A 6,770-nucleotide genomic window follows, 5' to 3' on the forward strand; every position below is an offset into this window, starting at 1 on the left:
CATTTTATTTTGCTTTTATGGTTTCTAAAACAAGCTAAGACTATACACTGACTATAAAAGATAAATTTTGTGTAAATATGATGTTGTAGTTTCTACAATTGTTTTTATTTATTCACAATGTAATGTCTTTTGGAAATGTGCTTATGCTTGTGCTAGAAGGAAAGCTAGTAGGTGCTAGCTTTCCTATAGTCATGATTAAAAGAATATAATAAATTATTTGGGGGTGCCTTTTTTCTAATCAACACCATGATTAGCTATTATTGTGAGTTCTACACTTGTTATTGTTCTTGTTCATTTTGTTACATGAAAAATGATGCGTGTAGTTATAGTATTTATAAATTCATACTTTCTTCAATAATTCGAAATTGTGATAATAGCTTTTTAATTTTTTTCTTTAGAAACCATGGACTATGAAGCTAGTGAGAATTCAAAGGAAGCATCCAAGGAAAAAAGAAGTTGAAGAAACACGACACCAAAATCTTTAAATGGTATGACAATTTTAAAATTAGTTTATACTTTGTTACAATGGTTAGACATTATGCTAATAAATGGTTGTTGATTAGTTTATATTTATTATTTTATCAGATCGATGATAAAATGTTGTGCTCCTTCTTCGATTGTCCAATTACAATTTTTTCTGATAAAAAAATTCTCATTAGGGGATTTTTTAGGTTTAAAATGGGCCTTCTAAGGAAATTATAAAATAATAGTGTAAATAATAAAATAAGATTAGATTACATCATCAAATTTTAGAGGGAAAAAAGACAACTATTTTTTCAACTCGTATTTTCAACTTATCTTCGTATGGGTTTACTCAAATTTCTAGCGGAAACACTCGTTGGATGCAGAATTTGACTCCTCATCCAAGGAGTACCCATGTTGCATACTTTCGATGGACTTTGCTACAAGAAAAATGAGAAATACATGAAAAACGTGATTGTAATCACGTTTTTTCATGTATTTCTCATTTTTCGTGTGGTAGAGTCCATCGAAAGTATGCAACATGGGTACTCTTTAGATGAAGAATTAAATTTTGCATCCAACGAGTACTCTCGCTTGAAATTTGAATAAAAACTTAGGGAGATAAGTTGAAAAAATAGTTTTATTATTTTATTATTTTTTAATCTTTGTACTTTTTTACTCCAAAAATGGTGAATCATCCCCCATGGTTAACATCATCATCTTGAATCCTATTGGTTCTTATAAAGTTTATTTTGGTTGTACATTTTTCTTAGGAGGCCCATTTTAGACCTCAAAAATCCCCTAATATATAACTTGATCAACCTATTTGGGATAAATGGGACATTGTTTTTAACTGTTATCAACTAGGCACATTAAAGTGTTCTCCAAGCCAACTTGATTTTGAGAATTACAATAGAAATAGTTTACACAGTTTGACAACAGCAACTATTCGACCCCTTCAGGGATTGACCATGGAAGAAATTGCTTCAGTAGTAAGTAAGCTATTGGATGCAACCATTTGGTTTTCTATTCCACTTAATCATCCAATAGATGCCATAAAATTAAAAGATTATTGTTCTAAATTGAAAACCAGCAGAACAATATTGGATGTAATGGTTACATATTGTCAAAGTCATGATGAGAAATTGAATGAGAAGACTCTTACCAAATTCAACATTCTTGAGCATTATGATATTTTCCAATTTTTGCAACACGGTGAAGGGGTCTACTTATGTAAAAGGAACACGTAATACAAAGATAGAGTCCCTTTCTCAGCAAGCATGTGGAGTCCTTGATAGAATGATAAATGGATCAACAAGTGTTCAACAGGTTGACAATAATTTTGAATTTGGTTATCATTTTGGGGGCCCTAATCTTTTGTCAACACTTTTGCACTCTTTTCCAATGTCAGTTGCAACCAATTTTACATACTGACCTTGTTGTTCTGGATACATTGGCTTTGAAAAAAGGACCATTCTAGAAAGGATATTATATTGAATATTTTCGACTTCTTATCAAAAAAAATGTGATGAATGACATTACTGCAATTCTTTTAGTAGAACTTTGGTTTTGTAATAATGTACGTGAGTCTTTGGAAATTGTCATAAAGAACTCCAAGTTCAACTATAATATTTCTTATTACATAAAGAACTCCAAGTTAATATGTATATTTCTTATTATCTATAAAAAATTTTGCAACGATTTTGTTGTATTGATTTTTTCTTTTTGAAATCTAAAATGTGTGTGCGTGTGCGTGTTCTTAAATGAATTGTTTGCCTTTCAAATTATCTTTTGTTGTATCAATTTGTATGACCTTATATTTTTTGAAATATATGGGAATTGCCAATTATATTAATATGTATATTTCTTATTATTTATAAAATTTTTGCAATGGCTTTGTTGTATTGATTTTTTTTTTTTTTTTTATTTTTTTATATATCTTCTATGTTACTTTAAAATCTAAAATGTGTGTGCGCGCTTGTGTTCTTAAATGAATTGTTTGCCTTTTAAATTATCTTACATGAACCATCGAGACATGTTATTTTTAATGACTTTTGTTTACTTATATGCATCAATAATCATATATAAATGTGAAATATAAGTTTTGAAATAGAACTCCTTGCAAACAAAGGTGTAATTCTTACTAAAGAAATTATAATAATTTACCTGATAAATGCTATGTGCACTATTCACTATTCACAATTCATTATTCACTATTAAGGCTAATGAGAAATGTGCCATAGGTGAATGATTTGAACTTTTTGAAGCATACGATATGTGATTTCTCAATTCATAATTTCATAAATTTATATGCTTAAATCAATTGATGGTTGTAGCTGCAATCATATCATATTGAAAATCAACGAGGCACAAAGTCAATTATTCATTACTTACATATAAAATGCATTAAAATGAGTGCATAAATATGATTTGTAATTTTTGAGATAAAAATATATTGTAATTAGTTTTGCATTTCTTAAAAGAACATATAATTAATGATAATGATTGCTAAGTGGACTATCAAGGTTTGGTTAAACACTATCATGGATGAATTATGTCTTTGAACTGTATGGCATCTAATTTTATTACTTGAAGTTAATTTTTTGTAAATTTGTATTTTAAATAAATTGAAATCATATCATTTGAGCTAGAATTATATTGATTTGTACTTAGTTATGTCCATTAATATGAGTGTATAAATGTGATATATAAAAGCCATATTCTATGATGCATTTCTTCCAAAAATAAGTCTTATAATTTCTAGATAATAAGTATTAAGTGTGTTAGCCTCACTCTCATGTGATGAAAACAATTCCATGTCCAAAACAATTTCATTACTTAAAATCAAGAAAATTGGATTTAATCCTACCTTTTTAGATTGAGTTTGTTCCTCATGGTTAGGAGTTAGTTTAGGCCTAGTTGGTTGAGAGATTTTCTCAAACTAGTTAGACTCCTAGATTAGTGTTTGGTTGAGAGATTTCCTCAACCATAGTGTCCAAGATAGACGTACTATCTTGAGACAAACTTCCTCATGTATTTATTTGTACTATTGCCATTATGTGTATATTGCATTGCATTACATTGAGAGTATGAAGAATATAATACAGTGAGGCTCAAGCCTTTTCTGCCCTGTCTAGCTTTTTATGTTTTTAATGTATGTTTATTGTAAATCATTTATTGTGGTATCAAAGCCATATGGACCTCAGCTTTGCCTCCCTTACAAGAGTGTAGAAAATATTTGTGCTTTAGAATAGATTTTCTGCAAATTGTTGTGAGTTTTGGTGTGAAGATAAAATGATGTGTTGCATTATTTGATATCTTTGAATTCTAAAATCATGGAGAATCCTTGTCAGAAAAGTGAAAGAGCAATGAAGAGTTTGTAGCAATGATGAGGAAGGCATCACGAAAATACTCACGAGAAAGGCTTTCACATTGAGGGTTTCCCTCGGTATTCAATGATGATATCCTTTTTTACGTGCAACAATTGTTAATTTCTAGATATAGGGCGTATCTCAAGCTGTTAATTTTATGATCTGTTTGATGCATACATACTATTTGAAGATTCATATTACTTACCGCTGCTCAAAGGAATTGCGAAAAAGATGCCAAAAGCATGAGGAGTGAAAAAGCGATTAGCATTACCATGTTTGCTTGTTGCTAAGTGAAGTCAATTGAGATATCAATGGGCATTGGTATTTGGTGTGGTGACACCCTACAACTTGGAGGTTGCACTTCAGAATTTTATGGGTCATAACACTGAAAGAGACTTGATATGTCTTGGGTAAATTAAGAGGCCCTCGAAAGGTGGACGATTTCAAAGGCTCATGGATTAGGCTTGCACTTTAAGCAAATCTTAAATTCGCATGGAATTGTGTATTGTTATTGGTAGTATTGGGGGAGAGTCAAATCTGGTGCAAAACTCTGATCTCCAAAATGCTGGAGAAGCCCAATAACAAGTATTCTCCATTGACACGGAAAAGGAAAAACAACAGAAAAAATCTTAAATCAAGTTTTTATTTTCTTTAATTTCTAAAGATAATTATTTTCATGTCTGGTGAAAAGTATCTTGGTGATATTGTTGCGAATTGTAGATTATGTGTTAAACGAAAGAGGGTACAGTGAAGGGTATAGTTTCTGCATTGGCGGAGTGGTGGAGAAGAGGAGACCTGCAGAAGGACCGAACACAGTGGAAGGAATGCTGGAAGAGTTGTTATCACTGTATACGTTGCTCTATATTCGAAAGTGTGGAACTAGCGTGCATTTAAAAAAAGGAACTAGCATTTGCGTGGAGTATTTGTGTCTTCAACGAGTTATTTTATGGTGCATAATTGATCTCTCAACCTCTCAACCAATTATATGCATAAGCATATCATGGGGTGTGCTTTATAATTTTTACATTCACATTTGAAACGTTAGCTCATTTTTTATAAAGTGATTTGAAAGTTTAAAAAGGAACTTGATTTTAAGTGACTTCATAAAGTTTTAATAATATTTTAATGGAAAGTATGATCATAAAGTGTTTTAGGGAGCTTTTGGAGAGATAAGGTTATGAACGCATTTTTTTAAAGATTTGTAATCATGATAAAGTTAATGGAGTAATAAGGGTATGTTTTAATATTTTGGAGTGAGAAGTGATTTTTGTACATTTTGGAGAGATAAGGAGTATTTATAATTCTTTATGTAATGGAGTAATAAGTGATTTTGTGGAGTCATAAGATGTATATATTGTAAATTTGGAGTGATAAGGGAATATTTTTAAAAGAAAAAGCCATTGTTGTAATTCAAAGTAATTTTTTATTTTGAGAAAGATTGAGTCAGTGAACATCCAGGGTTTTGAAGACAATTTGCCTCCAAGGAGTTCTCAAACTTTGTGCTTGAGAAATTTCAGTGAAGATGTTGTAAAGATGAAAGGTTGATGTATTCAAATATTTAATAAAGACATTTTTTTTGTGGTGTTGCAGTATCCTAGATCCGCCCGAAATTGAATAAGGGTATCTTAGGAACATTTTGTGTAGTGCATGATTTTTGATGTTGCTTATTTTTTGTGTCTAGTTTTGACACTACAATTATCTTATCTAACACACACAAGGATTTTAAAGCAAGTGAATGAAACAAGCACATTAATCAAAGCACCTGAAATTAAGAAGTTGCAACGAGCATTCAATCAAGCACAAACAATCACATGCATTTGCGCAACTACAACACATAATCAAAGTTGGAAACATCAGCATTCTACATCAACAAGCAAATTCACGCAAGGAAATCAAGTTAATGTAACTACAAACTCATGCATTTCAAAAGACTACATCAACATTCCAATGACAATTGGTCATTGTGCAACTTGCAAAATCATAATTTGTAAGTTAACTTGTAAACAAATTCAAATAACATTGAAAAGGTGCATTCTCGGTCGAAACCGACACCCAAATTGTGAATTTATAGGAGGTAAAGTGAGTCAATTCTCCTCAACTGAGTAAATTAAGTGAGTCAATATCATTTGAGCTTGTCATTGTAAACATTGGGTGCATTTTCGGTGGTATCCGACACCCTCATCCTTGTACAAAATTCAAGCGAGTGTGAAGTTAATTAAAGCAAATCAAGCGAGCGTGAAATTGATTAAAGCAAGTTCAAGCGAGCGTGTCAAAGATCAACATGGGTAAAGGAGGAAAACGTCTTCAAAGTGCAGAACTGGTGATTAAAGATTTGAAAGATTGCAATCATGAGTTACAGAACACAGATGAAATACTGGAATGGAAGTTGAAGCAGAATCAAAGCTTAATCAATCAAATGACCAGTACATTAGAAGCAACAAAAGACTTTCAAATTGAGCTCGAAGTCAAAGAAAAACTCATTCATGCACTTCAAATTAAGTTAAGTGAAAAGCACGATTTACTAGATGAACAATGTGTAGAGAAGACAGATGCAAGTTGTGACACAGAAGACCTCATCACAACAACAAATGAAAGTTGTGATACAAGTGATCTTATTCAGCATATTAATGAAGGTTGCAACACAAATGATCTAAGCAAACAAGTTGATATAAGTTGTGACACAAGTGATCTCATCCAATCAGTTGTACTACTAAATGATGCAACAAGTAGTACCAAAGATCAAATTGATCATTTTGATGCAGCATGTCAAATAGATGAACCTTTAATGATTGATGCCCAGTGTGACACAGAAGGTTTAATAAATCAAGGACAAAATGTTAGTAGCAGCAACAAGTATGAACAACAACAAGAAGATAGTCTTTCCAAGAAAGTGATCAGACCTTGGGAAGAAATCTCCTTCAACAAAGATCGACATGG

The sequence above is a fragment of the Pinus tabuliformis genome, chromosome 1_2 (genome assembly GCF_031772625.1).
Source record: "Pinus tabuliformis cultivar Carrire ecotype Pingquan chromosome 1_2, CPIR1, whole genome shotgun sequence".
NCBI lineage: Eukaryota > Viridiplantae > Streptophyta > Pinopsida > Pinales > Pinaceae > Pinus > Pinus tabuliformis.